Source organism: Salvelinus alpinus, chromosome 17, assembly GCF_045679555.1.
Source record: "Salvelinus alpinus chromosome 17, SLU_Salpinus.1, whole genome shotgun sequence".
Taxonomy (NCBI): domain Eukaryota; kingdom Metazoa; phylum Chordata; class Actinopteri; order Salmoniformes; family Salmonidae; genus Salvelinus; species Salvelinus alpinus.
In genome coordinates, this window is record NC_092102.1 from 52,320,424 (window position 1) to 52,335,423 (window position 15,000).

Genomic DNA, 15,000 nt, shown 5'->3' on the forward strand with positions numbered 1-15,000 from the left:
GTAGATTGCTAGGTAGGTAGGTTGGTTGTGGTGGGCAGTATATGTTGGGCAGTCCAGGCCACGCCATACATGGTGGGCAGTCCAGGCCAAGCCATAAATGGTGGGCAGTCCACGCCACGCCATAAAAGGTGGGCAGGCCAGGCTAAGCCATAAATGGTGGGCAGTCCACGCCAAGCCATAAATGGTGGGCAGGCCAGGCCAAGCCATAAATGGTGGGCAGTCCAGGCCAAGCCATAAATGGTGGGCAGTCCAGGCCAAGCCATAAATGGTGGGCAGTCCAGGCCAAGCCATAAATGGTGGGCAGTCCAGGCCAAGCCATAAATGGTGGGCAGTCCAGGCTAAGCCTATTAGCCTGAGAATCCAGACTGATGTTGTTTGTAACCATGGTGAACCAGAGCAGCTAGATGGCTACAATAGACCAGGTCCAGTAACAACAGTTGAAATGGTCCTACTGTAGTGACTGTGTCCCAACTGACGCCCTATTAGCCCTGGTCTTAAGAAGTGCACTATAAAGGCAGGCGATAGGGTGTGATTTGGGACACAGCTAGGACTGTTAGTGTAGAGTGCTGTCGGTCACAGTGCTCTGCTCTCACACAACTACTGCTCTGCCTGGATAACCCTTAGTTACTTCCAGAGAGAGAGACACGCCTGTTACACAGAAACATGCATGAGCTCTGCGGGAGGGGGGGGAGACGAGAGGGGAGGAGAGAGGGTGCGGGGGGAGGAGGAGAGAGGGAAGGTGGGGGGAGAGGGGGGGAAGAGAGAGGGGGGGCGGGGGGAGGAGGAGAGAGGGGAGGTGGGGGGAGAGGGGGGGCGGGGGGAAGAGAGGGGAGGAGAGAGGGGGGAAGAGAGGGCAGGAGAGAGGGCAGGGGGGAGGAGAGGAAGTGCAGGAAGAGAGAGCTTGAGAGAGGAGGAGAGAGGGGGAGGGGAAGGAGGAGGGAAGAGCGAGAGAGAGGGAGAGAGAGAGAGATAGAGACTGGGAGAAGAGAGCTAGTGGGTGGATGAGAGTGGGAAGCGGGGGAGGGAGATGAAGAGATATTAAAATGTGACAAGGAAACAAAACAGAAAAGGAGAGAACAGAAATCAAGGAGGGAGAGGCGGTTAGTTTATTACCAAGGACACTGACTGTCTGACTGTATACACACACACACACACACACACACACACACACACACACACACACACACACACACACACACACACACACACACACACACACACACACACACTGCTACTGTTCTCTCTGTGGTGCTAAAATATGCAGGAAGTTACTTGACTAATCACTTCTTTCTCTTTCTCACTGTTAGTTAAACATTCACACCCTTTCTCTCTTGTTTCTAATTTCCTCATGTCTTCTCTTTTCCCTTTCCAATGTGTCAAGTAATTATCTTTTTGTTTTCTCATTATTTAGTTGGGTCTAATTGTGTCGCTGTCCTGGGGCTCTGTGGGGTGTGTTTGTGTTTGTGAACAGAGCCCCAGGACCAGCTTGCTTAGGGGACTCTTCTCCAGGTTCATCTCTCTGTAGGTGATGGCTTTGTTATGGAAGGTTTGGGAATCGCTTCCTTTTAGGTGGTTTTAGAATTTAACATCTATTTTCTGCATTTTGATAATTGATAATATCTGCCTAATTCTGCTCTGCATGCATTATTTGGTGTTTTACGTTGTACACAGTGGATATATTTGCATAATTCTGCATGCAGTCTCTCAATTTGGTGTTTGTCCCATTTTTGTGCATTTTTGGTTGGTGTGCGGACCCCAGACCTCTCAACCAAAAAGGGCAATGGGTTTTATAACTGATTCAAGTCTTAAAAAGCCAATTTGACATTTTCTCAGCACTTTGTTTTCACTGAGAAAATCCACGATTCTGCTATTAATGATAATGCAGAGGATTTTCCCAAGGTTGCCCTTGACGCATATCCCACGGTAGTTATTGGGGTAAAATTTGTCTCCACCTTTGTAGATTGGGGTGATCAGTCCTTGGTTTCAAAAAATCTGTTCACCTTCCAACAGGACAACGTCTCAAAGCACACAGCCAAGACAATGCAGGAGTGGCTTCGGGACAAGTCTCTTAATGTCCTTGAGTTAATGGCCCAGACGGAGCCCGGACTTGAACCTGATCGAACATCTCTTGAGAGACCTGAAAATGGATGTGAAACGACGCTGCCCATCCAACCTGACAGAGCTTGAGAGGATCTGCAGAGAAGAATGGGAGAAACTCCCCAAATACAGATGTGCCAAGCGTGTTGCCTTATACCCAAGAAGACTCCATGCTGTAATTGCTGCCAAAGGTGCTTCAACAAAGTACTGAGTAAAGGGTCTGAATACTTGTTATAAATTTGCCCCCAAAAAATACAAACCTGTTTTTGCTATTGGGGGGGGACTATTTAATAAATTTTATCATAAGGCTGTAACGTTTAAAAAAGTGGGAAAAGTCAGGGGGTTTGAGCCCCTGGAGGATATAGATTCCTCCATCTTTAAGCCCCAGACAATAGGACTTCACAGAGAGGCTTCCTCCATCTTTAAGCCCAGACAATATGACTTCATATAGAGGCTTCCTCCATCTTTAAGCCCAGACAATAGGACTTCATAGAGAGGCTTCCTCCATCTTTAAGCCCAGACAATATGACTTCATAGAGAGGCTTCCTCCATCTTTAAGCCCAGACAATAGGACTTCATATAGAGGCTTCCTCCATCTTTAAGCCCCAGACAATAGGACTTCATAGAGAGGCTTCCTCCATCTTTAAGCCCAGACAATAGGACTTCATAGAGAGGCTTCCTCCATCTTTAAGCCCCAGACAATAGGACTTCATAGAGAGGCTTCCTCCATCTTTAAGCCCAGACAATATGACTTCATATAGAGGCTTCCTCCATCTTTAAGCCCAGACAATAGGACTTCATAGAGAGGCTTCCTCCATCTTTAAGCCCCAGACAATAGGACTTCATAGAGAGGCTTCCTCCATCTTTAAGCCCAGACAATATGACTTCATATAGAGGCTTCCTCCATCTTTAAGCCCCAGACAATAGGACTTCACAGAGAGGCTTCCTCCATCTTTAAGCCCAGACAATATGACTTCATATAGAGGCTTCCTCCATCTTTAAGTCCAGACAATAGGACTTCATATAGAGGCTTCCTCCATCTTTAAGCCCAGACAATATGACTTCATAGAGAGGCTTCCTCCATCTTTAAGCCCAGACAATAGGACTTCATAGAGAGGCTTCCTCCATCTTTAAGCCCCAGACAATAGGACTTCATATAGAGGCTTCCTCCACCTTTAAGCCCATACAATATGACTTCACACAGAGGCTTCCTCCATCTTTAAGCCCAGACAATATGACTTCATAGAGAGGCTTCCTCCATCTTTAAGCCCCAGACAATATGACTTCATAGAGAGGCTTCCTCCATCTTTAAGCCCAGACAATATGACTTCATATAGAGGCTTCCTCCATCTTTAAGTCCTAGACAATATGACTTCATATAGAGGCTTCCTCCATCTTTAAGCCCAGACAATATGACTTCACAGAGAGGTATTCAGGACTCTCACATTGAGCATTCCTTCCTTCCTTAAGTTACTTCTAACATGGACCCAAATGATCATTGCATCATCTAAGCCCCAGCTCCAGTGGTGTTTGTTTGTCTAAGGAGAGGCCAATGGGCAAGAACATAGTAGCTAAGAACTACCTTGTCTCAGACCAATGTAGAAATAGATGTTATGCTTATTGAAACTAAAGGGAACATATGCCTCTGCCTCCTCCAATTTGACCCATTTTCAATTATGATAGAAAATATATAATATACACAGAAAACACACGGCAAAGATATTGAAATGTTTTTTTGTTTGTTGTTGTTGCATGAAGCCAGGCAAGTGGAACACCAACTCTCATAAAGAAAGGCAGATTGGAATAATGGTGGCTTCCTGGCTGAACACACAGAGCCTAGCTGAGTCTCAGCAACATGGGCATGGCAGCTTGGACTGTCTGTTCTGTAGTGTCTCAGCACATGTCTGTCTACCTTAATACCTTCAAAGGATTGTTCTGTGTGTAGACAGCTTCTGCTGCTTCTCTCCTTTGTGTGAGTGGGTGTACTTCAGATTTATTGTTTGTCTGTGGGGGTTTTATGGTCTTTCACGCGTTTTGAGTGTCTGTCTGTCGGTGTCGGCAGTTACTGGAGTTCTGTGGCACGAGGAACATGCAACGATTTCAAAAGATTTCTACAAATATAAGGTAAAGGCGTGGATCAGAAAACCAGACAGTGTCTGGTGTGACCACCATTTGCCTCATGCAGCGCGACACATCTCCTTCACATAGAGTTGAACAATGCTGTTGATTGTGGAATGTTGTCCCACTCCTGGCTTTGTGACGTTGCTGGATATTGGCGGGAACTGGAACACGCTGTCGTACATGTCGATCCAGAGCATTCCAAACATGCTCAATGGGTGACATGTCTGGTGAGTATGTTGGCTATGGAAGAACTGGGACATTTTCAGCTTCCAGGAATTGTGTACAGATCCTTGTGACATGGGGCCGTGCGTTATCATGCTGAAACGCGACGTGATGGCGGCGGATTTTTTTTATTTATTTATTTAACCTTTATTTAACGGCGGATGAATGGCACAACAATGGGCCTCAGGATCTCGTCACGGTATCTCTGTGCATTCAAATTGCCTTCGATAAAATGCAATTGTGTTCGTTATCCGTAGCTTATGCCTGCCCCATACCATAACCCCACCGCCACCATGGGGCACTCTGTTCACAACGTTGACATCAGCAAACCACTCAACGCTATACACGCTGTCTGCCATCTGCCAGGTACAGTTGAAACCAGGATTCATCCGTGAAGACCACACTTCTCCAGCGTGCCAGTACCCATCGAAGTTGAGCATTTGCCCACTGAAGTCGGTTACGACGGCGAACTGCAGTCAGGTCAAGACCCTGGTGGGGACGGCGAGCACGCAGATCAGCTTCCCTGAGACGGTTTCTGCAGAAATTCTTCCGTTGTGCGAATCCACAGTTTATCAGCTGTCCGGGTGGCTGGTCTTAGACGATTGCACAGGTGAAGAAGCTGGATGTAGAGGTCCAGGTTACACGTGGTCTGCGGTTGGGAGGCCGGTTGGACGTACTGCCAAATTCTCTAAAAACAACGATGGAGGCGGGTTATGGCCAGCAGTGGAATAACAAACAGTTGTCACACTTGATTAAAAGTAAAGATATCGTAAAAGAAAATGACTTTTGTAAAAGGCACCCAGTAAAATACTACTTGAGTAAAAGTCTAAAAGTATTTGGTTTTAACTTCTTATGGCTGGGGGGCAGTATTGAGTAGCTTGGATGAATAAGGTGCCCAGAGTAAACTGCCTGCTACTCAGGCCCAGAAGCTAAGATATGCATATTATTAGTAGATTTGGATTGAAAACACTCTGAAGTTTCTAAAACAGTTTGAATGATGTCTGTGAGTATAACAGAACTCATATGGCAGGCAAAAACCTGAGAAAAAATCAAACCAGGAAGTGGGAAATCTGAGGTTTGTAGGTTTGCCTATCCAATATACAGTGTCTATGGGGTCATATTGCACTTCCTAAGGGTTCCACTAGATGTCAACTGTCTTTAGAACCTTGTTTGATTCTTCTACTGTGAAGGATGAGGGAATAAGAGCTGATTGAGTCAGGGGTCTGGCAAAGTGCCATGAGATCACTCAGGAGCGCCCTCGTGAGAGTTAGCTGCGTTCCATTGCATTTCTACAGACAAAGGAATTCTCCGGTTGAAACATTATTGAAGATCTATGTTAAAAACGTCCTAAAGATTGATTCTATACATCGTTTGACATGTTTCTACAAACTGTAATGGAATTTTTTGACTTTTCGTCTGGACTAAGTGTGCCTGCGCGTCGTGAATTTGGATTTTTGAACTAAACGCGCGAACAAAAAGGAGGTATTTGGACATAAATTATGGACTTTATCGAAAAAACTAACTTTTATTGTGGAACTGGGATTCCTGGGAGTGCATTCTGATGAAGATCATCAAAGGTAAGTGAATATTTATAATGCTATTTCTGACTTCTGTTGACTCCACAACATGGTGGGTACCTGTATGGCTTGTTTTTGTGTCTGAGCGCCGTACTCAGATTATTGCATGGTGTGCTTTTTCCGTGAAGTTTTTTTTAAATCTGACACAGCGGTTGCATTAAGGAGAAGTTTATCTAAAGTTCCATGCATAACACTTGTATTTTCATCAACATTTATGATGAGTATTTCTGTAAATTGATGTGGCTCTCTGCAAAATCACCGAATATTTTGGAGGCAAAACATTACTGAACATAACGCGCGAAGATTTTTGTATATGAACTTTATCGAACAACACATTGTGTAACATGAAGTCCTATGAGTGTCATCTGATGAAAATCATCAAAGGTTAGTGATTAATTTTATCACTATTTCTGGTTTTTGTGACTCCTTTCTTTGGCTGGAAAATGGCTGTGTTTTTCTGTGACTAGGTGCTGACCTAACATAATCAGATGGTGTGCTTTTGTCGTAAAGCCTTTTTTGAAATTGGACACTGTGGTGGGATTAACAACAAGTTTATCTTTAAAATGGTGTATAATACTTGTATGTTTGAGGAATTTTAATTATGAGATTTATGTTGTTTGAATTTGGCGCCCTCTCAGCCATAAGTTTTAAATATACTTAAGTATCAAAAGTAAGTATAAATAATTTCAAATGACTTATTAAGCAAACCACTTGGCACCATTTTAGTATTTTTTTAAATTTACGGATAGCCAGAGGCACACTCAAACAGTCAGACATCATTTACAAACGAAGCATATGTGTTTAGTGAGTCCGCCAGATCAGAGGCAGTAGGGATGACCAGGGATGTTCTCTGTTTAGTGAGTCCTCCGGATCAGAGGCAGTAGGGATGACCAGGGAGGTACTCTGTTTAGTGAGTCCTCCAGATCAGAGGCAGTAGGATGACCAAGGATGTTCTCTGTTTAGTGAGTCCTCCAGGTCAGAGGCAGTAGGATGTAAGTGCGTGAATTGGACCATTTTCTGTGTTCCTGTCCTGCTAAGCATTCAAAATGTAACGAGTACTTTTGGGTGTCAGGGAAAATGAATGGAGTAAAAAGTACATTGTTTTCTTTAGGAATGTAGTGAAGTAAAATTAAAAGTTGTCTACAATATAAATTGTAAAGTACAGTCGTGGCCGAAAGTTTTGAGAATGACACAAATATAAATTTTCAGTCTGCTGCATCAGTTTGTATGATGGCAATTTGCGTACACTCCAGAATGTTATGACGAGTGATCAGATGAATTGCAATTAATTGCAAAGTCCCTCTTTGCCATGCAAATGAACTGAATCCCCAAAAAACATTTCCACTGCATTTCAGCCCTGCCAAAAAAGGACCAGCTGACATAATGTCAGTGATTCTCTCGTTAACACAGGTGTGAGTGTTGACGAGGACAAGGCTGGAGATCACTCTGTCATGCTAATTGAGTTCGAATAACAGACTGGAAGCTTCAAAAGGAGGGTGGTGCTTGGAATCATTGTTCTTCCTCTGTCAACCATGGTTACCTGCAAGGAAACACGTGCTGTCATCATTGCTTTGCACAAAAAGGGCTTCACAGGCAAGGATATTACTGCCAGTAAGATTGCACCAAAATCAACCATTTATCGGATTATCAAGAACTTCAAGGAGAGCGGTTCAATTGTTGTGAAGAAGGCTTCAGGGCGCCCAAGAAAGTCCAGCAAGCGCCAGGACCTTCTCCTAAAGTTGATTCAGCTGCGGGATCGGGGCACCACCAGTACAGAGCTTGCTCAGGAATGGCAGCAGGCAGGTGTGAGTGCATCTGCATGCACAGTGAGGCGAAGACTTTTGGAGGATGGCCTGGTGTCAAGAAGGGCAGCAAAGAAGCCACTTCTCGCCAGGAAAAACATCAGGGACAGACTGATATTCTGCAAAAGGTACAGGGATTGGACTGCTGAGGACTGGGGTAAAGTCATTTTCTCTGAATCCCCTTTCTGATTGTTTGGGGCATCTGGAAAAAAGCTTGTCCGGAGAAGACAAGGTGAGCGCTACCATCAGTCCTGTTTCATGCCAACAGTAAAGTATGCTGAGACCATTCATGTGTGGGGTTGCTTCTCAGCCAAGGGAGTGGGCTCCCTCACAATTTTGCCTAAGAACACAGCCATGAATAAAGAATGGTACCAACACATCCTCCGAGAGCAACTTCTCCCAACCATCCAGGAACAGTTTGGTGACGAACAATGCCTTTTCCAGCATGATGGAGCACCTTGCCATAAGGCAAAAGTGATAACTAAGTGGCTCGGGGAACAAAACATCGATATTTTGGGTCCATGACCAGGAAACTCCCCAGACCTTAATCCCATTGAGAACTTGTGGTCAATCCTCAAGAGGCGGGTGGACAAACAAAAACCCACAAATTCTGACAAAGTCCAAGCATTGATAATGCAAGAATGGGCTGCCATCAGTCAGGATGTGGTCCAGAAGTTAATTGACAGCATGCCAGGGCAGATTGCAGAGGTCTTGAAAAAGAAGGGTCAACACTGCAAATATTGACTCTTTGCATCAACTTCATCTAATTGTCTTATGAAATGCTTGTAATTATACTTCAGTATCCATAGTAACATCTGACAAAAATATCTAAAGAAACTGAAGCAGCAGGCCTGTAAATTAATATTTGTGTCATTCTCACAACTTTTGGCCACGACTGTACAGATACCTAAAAAAAACACTTAAGTAGTACTTTTAAAGTATTTTTAATTAAGTACTTTACACCACTGCTTATGGGAGAGATGTACATTAAATTCTCTGGCAATTTTTTGGCAACAGCTCTGATGGACATTCCTGCAGTCAGCATGCCAAATGCACGCTCCCTCAAAACTTGAGACATCTGTGGCATTGTGTTGTGACCCCAGCACAAGGTGCACCTGTGTAATGGTCATGCTGTTTAATCAGCTTCTTGATATGCCACACCTGTCAGGTGGATGGATTATCTTGGCAATGGAGAAATGCTCACTAACAGGGATGTCAACAAATTTGTGCACAACATTTGAGAGGAATAAGCTCTTTGTGCAAATGGAACATTTCTGGGATCACTTTACATGTTGTGTTTATATTTTTGGTCATTGTATGTATCTCTATGGGGTTAAAGGTGTCTGCTCGGGCTAACGACAGGATAGGGGGATAGAATAGCAAGACGAGGGTGTGTTGGAGAGGAGAGAGAGTGGGGGGTTGCCAGGGGAAGAGAGGGAGGGTGTGGGGGTTGCCAGGGGAAGAGAGAGAGGGTGTGTGGGGGTTGTCAGGGGGAGATAGAGGGGGAATGTGGGGGTTGCCAGGGGGAGGGAGAGATGAACCAGAGGATTTAAATCACCTGGTAGCTGCTATTGCTGCAGGCTACTAACAATCCACACACAGACAGTCTGGCTTCTACTCCAGGTCCCTGGTGTCTAGCAGCTCCTATTCCAGGTCCCTGGTGTCTAGCAGCTCCTATTCCAGGTCCCTGGTGTCTAACAGCTCTTATTCCAGGTCCCTGGTGTCTAACAGCTCTTATTCCAGGTCCCTGGTGTCTAGCAGCTCCTATTCCAGGTCCCTGGTGTCTAGCAGCTCCTATTCCAGGTCCCTGGTGTCTAACAGCTCTTATTCCAGGTCCCTGGTGTCTAGCAGCTCCTATTCCAGGTCACTGGTGTCTAGCAGCTCCTATTCCAGGTCCCTGGTGTCTAACAGCTCTTATTCCAGGTCCCTGGTGTCTAGCAGCTCCTATTCCAGGTCCCTGGTGTCTAGCAGCTCCTATTCCAGGTCCCGGGTGTCTAGCAGCTCCTATTCCAGGTCCCTGGTGTCTAGCAGCTCCTATTCCAGGTCCCTGGTGTCTAGCAGCTCCTATTCCAGGTCCCTGGTGTCTAGCAGCTCCTATTCCAGGTCCCTGGTGTCTAGCAGCTCCTATTCCAGGTCCCTGGTGTCTAGCAGCTCCTATTCCAGGTCCCTGGTGTCTAGCAGCTCCTATTCCAGGTCCCGGGTGTCTAGCAGCTCCTATTCCAGGTCCCTGGTGTCTAGCAGCTCCTATTCCAGGTCCCTGGTGTCTAGCAGCTCCTATTCCAGGTCCCTGGTGTCTAGCAGCTCCTATTCCAGGTCCCTGGTGTCTAGCAGCTCCTATTCCAGGTCCCTTGTGTCTAGCAGCTCCTATTCCAGGTCCCGGGTGTCTAGCAGCTCCTATTCCAGGTCCCGGGTGTCTAGCAGCTCCTATTCCAGGTCCCTGGTGTCTAGCAGCTCCTATTCCAGGTCCCTGGTGTCTAGCAGCTCCTATTCCAGGTCCCTGGTGTCTAGCAGCTCCTATTCCAGGTCCCTGGTGTCTAGCAGCTCCTATTCCAGGTCCCTGGTGTCTAGCAGCTACTATTCCAGGTCCCTGGTGTCTAGCAGCTCCTATTCCAGGTCCCTGGTGTCTAGCAGCTCCTATTCCAGGTCCCTGGTGTCTAGCAGCTCCTATTCCAGGTCCCTGGTGTCTAGCAGCTCCTATTCCTGGTGTCTAGCAGCTCCTATTCCAGGTCCCTGGTGTCTAGCAGCTCCTATTCCAGGTCCCTGGTGTCTAGCAGCTCCTATTCCAGGTCCCTAGTGTCTAGCAGCTTCTGCCACTTCATGGGTATAGCATAAGTGTTTGTTTCCTAGGTGACTTTCACTCCTCCAGTCCCCCTTTTTGTCTCCCAGTCCCCTCCTTCTCCCTCTGCACTGTCACATCACACAGTAGCAGAAGCAGTAGCTTTTCTGTCAGTCACTGTCGCTCTCTCTCCTCGCTCTCCTCTACCCCCTCTCCTTCGCTCTCCTCTCCCCCTCTCCTTCGCTCTCCTCTACCCCCTCTCCTTCGCTCTCCTCTACCCCCTCTCCTTCGCTCTCCTCTACCCCCTCTCCTTTGCTCTCCTCTACCCCCTCTCCTTCGCTCTCCTCTACCCCCTCTCCTTTGCTCTCCTCTACCCCCTCTCCTTCTCTCTCCTCTCCCCCCTCCTCTCTCGCTCTCCCCCCCTCCTCTCTCCTCTCCCCCCTCCTCTCTCACTCTCCCCCCTCCTCTCTCGCTCTCCCCCCTCCTCTCTCGCTCTCCCCCCTCCCCTCTCCTCTCCCCCCTCCTCTCTCGCTCTCCCCCCCCCTCCTCTCTCGCTCTCCCCCCTCCTCTCTCCTCTCCCCCCTCTTCTCTCGCTCTCCCCCCCTCCTCTCTCCTCTCCCCCCTCCTCTCTCGCTCTCCCCCCCTCAGTCAGTCAGTCACCAGATCTTTGCTGTGTATCTTAGCCGCAGGACTCCTATTACCATGTAAGAAAAGAGAGAAGTGCTGATACAGCAGAAGCAGCTCAGCCAAACTTCACACTATCAAATGGGTTGTTTTGACACTGGGTCGACCTCCTGTACTCTGCTATGGTGTCAAATGGGTTGTTTTGACACTGGGTCGACCTCCTGTACTCTGCTATGGTGTCAAATGGGTTGTTTTGACACTGGGTCGACCTCCTGTACTCTGCTATGGTGTCAAATGGGTTGTTTTGACACTGGGTCGACCTCCTGTACTCTGCTATGGTGTCAAATGGGTTGTTTTGACACTGGGTCGACCTCCTGTACTCTGCTATGGTGTCAAATGGGTTGTTTTGACACTGGGTCGACCTCCTGTACTCTGCTATGGTGTCAAATGGGTTGTTTTGACACTAGGTCGACCTCCTGTACTCTGCTATGGTGTCAAATGGGTTGTTTTGACACTGGGTCGACCTCCTGTACTCTGCTATGGTGTCAAATGGGTTGTTTTGACACTGGGTCGACCTCCTGTACTCTGCTATGGTGTCAAATGGGTTGTTTTGACACTGGGTCGACCTCCTGTACTCTGCTATGGTGTCAAATGGGTTGTTTTGACACTGGGTCGACCTCCTGTACTCTGCTATGGTGTCAAATGGGTTGTTTTGACACTAGGTCGACCTCCTGTACTCTGCTATGGTGTCAAATGGGTTGTTTTGACACTAGGTCGACCTCCTGTACTCTGCTATGGTGTCAAATGGGTTGTTTTGACACTGGGTCGACCTCCTGTACTCTGCTATGGTGTCAAATGGGTTGTTTTGACACTAGGTCGACCTCCTGTACTCTGCTATGGTGTCAAATGGGTTGTTTTGACACTAGGTCGACCGCCTGTACTCTGCTATGGTGTCAAATGGGTTGTTTTGACACTAGGTCGACCTCCTGTACTCTGCTATGGTGTCAAATGGGTTGTTTTGACACTAGGTCGACCTCCTGTACTCTGCTATGGTGTCAAATGGGTTGTTTTGACACTAGGTCGACCTCCTGTACTCTGCTATGGTGTCAAATGGGTTGTTTTGACACTAGGTCGACCTCTTGTACTCTGCTATGGTGTGACCCCTCTGATTGAGTTAGTCACGATACAGTACCTAACGTTACATTGGAATTATATCACTGCTTTTCTGAGGCTTGAAAGTGTTTGTGGTTCATGTATATGTGACATGAGATTACTGCTAATAACACGAGATTACTGCTAATAACACGAGATTACTGCTAATAACACGAGATTACTGCTAAAAACACGAGATTACTGCTAAAAACACGAGATTACTGCTAATAACACGAGATTACTGCTAATAACACGAGATTACTGCTATAAACACGATATTACTGCTAATAACACGAGATTACTGCTAATAACACGAGATTACTGCTAAAAACACGAGATTACTGCTAATAACACGAGATTACTGCTAAAAACATGAGATTACTGCTAAAAACACGAGATTACTGCTAAAAACACGAGATTACTGCTAAAAACACGAGATTACTGCTAATAACACGAGATTACTGCTAAAAACACGAGATTACTGCTAAAAACACGAGATTACTGCTAATAACACGAGATTACTGCTAATAACACGAGATTACTGCTAAAGCTAATAACACGAGATTACTGCTAATAACACGAGATTACTGCTAATAACACGAGATTACTGCTAAAAACACGAGATTACTGCTAATAACACGAGATTACTGCTAATAACACGAGATTACTGCTAAAAACACGAGATTACTGCTAATAACACGAGATTACTGCTAATAACACGAGATTACTGCTAAAAACACGAGATTACTGCTAAAAACACGAGATTACTGCTAATAACACGAGATTACTGCTAATAACACGAGATTACTGCTAATAACACGAGATTACTGCTAATAACACGAGATTACTGCTAATAACACGAGATTACTGCTAATAACACGAGATTACTGCTAAAAACACGAGATTACTGCTAATAACACGAGATTACTGCTAAAAACACGAGATTACAGCTAATAACACGAGATTACAGCTAATAACACTTTTTGAATGTGTGTTGCAGTGAGACAGACAGTCTAACAGACACGCTACACTGGACACGCTACACTGGACACGCTACACTGGACACGCTACACTAACTATTCCCGCCAAAGGCTAACTTTGTCTGCAAAACCTTTTTAATGAATCGTGCTGCTCCGCGAGAGACTTGCAGTGCTCATCGTAAAATGATGAGCTCTGGTGCTGTTTTCAAGAATTCAACGCACTGCTCACGCCCGACAACACTTGATGACGTGTCTCACTCTCTACTAACGCTGGCAAAACGTTATGCGTCCCGGTGTAGCAGCACTTCTGTTTCCATGACGCCACAATGTAGCTCCCCTGTCAGTGTGGCGCCCTCAAGTCAGTGTGTGGCGCCCTCGAGTCAGTGTGTGGCGCCCTCGAGTCAGTGTGTGGCGCCCTCGAGTCAGTGTGTGGCGCCCTCAAGTCAGTGTGGCGCCCTCAAGTCAGTGTGTGGCGCCCTCAAGTAAGTGTGTGGCGCCCTCAAGTCAGTGTGTGGCGCCCTCAAGTCAGTGTGTGGCGCCCTCAAGTCAGTGTGTGGCGCCCTCAAGTCAGTGTGGCGCCCTCAAGTCAGTGTGTGGCGCCCTCAAGTCAGTGTGTGGCGCCCTCAAGTCAGTGTGTGGCGCCCTCAAGTCAGTGTGTGGCGCCCTCAAGTCAGTGTGTGGCGCCCTCAAGTCAGTGTGTGGCGCCCTCAAGTCAGTGTGTGGCGCCCTCAAGTCAGTGTGTGGCGCCCTCAAGTCAGTGTGTGGCGCCCTCAAGTCAGTGTGTGGCGTGTGTTGAGTGTTGGTCTGCTCAGTCAGAAGGCAGCTTGCCACCTCCGGTACTTCTGATTACATTTTTTATGTTGGTTGCTCAGTATGTATCATGTGTATTACATTATCAAAAGGCTCTCTGTGTGGAACACGTCAGTGTGTCGTTATTACATTATCAAAAGGCTCTCTGTGTGGAACACGTCAGTGTGTCGTTATTACATTATCAAAAGGCTCTCTGTGTGGAACACGTCAGTGTGTCGTTATTACATTATCAAAAGGCTCTCTGTGTGGAACACGTCAGTGTGTCGTTATTACATTATCAAAAGGCTCTCTGTGTGTGAAACGTCAGTAAAGGTGAGAAGGTCCTCGCTCTGACGCCTCCTTACAGGATGGGGTCATGTAATCTATCATACAACGGAGCGCCTTAATTGAAATAGCAAGCTGTTCCTTCTAACTCGTGGGAAGACCCTTTTGAAGGTGAACGGGAGAAGAGAGGATGAACATGGTATATGCATACTGATCGTGTTAGGGCAATTCACCCTAATAGGGACCTTGGTCAAAAGTAGTGTACTATATAAGGAATAGTATGCCGTTTGGAACGAACTCCCTTCTCTTTTATATCTAGAGCCCTGAGACGTCTGTGCAACATCAATTAAAGATGAACCTCTCTCTCTTAGTCCTCTACTCCCTCCGTGTCCTCATCCAGAATATTATTTTGTTATGTTTTGAAAGTGAAATATATTCAATATATTGGGTGATAAAACCAGCTTTGCAGTATGCAGATAAGCCTCTGGACTTTGGGGTAGGAGGGAGGAGAGCGCTCTATGCAGCAATAGTACACGTGGTTCGGTTCTAATAAGTTTTACTGCAAAAGGAGAAAT

General features: G+C 46.4%; 1 protein-coding gene across 3 annotated transcripts in view; it reads left to right on the forward strand.

The window, feature by feature from the left end:
- LOC139543158 (plexin-B3-like) overlaps positions 1–15,000 on the forward strand; it is a 264,643-nt gene that overhangs the window by 49,544 nt on the left and 200,099 nt on the right. The window lies entirely within an intron of this gene.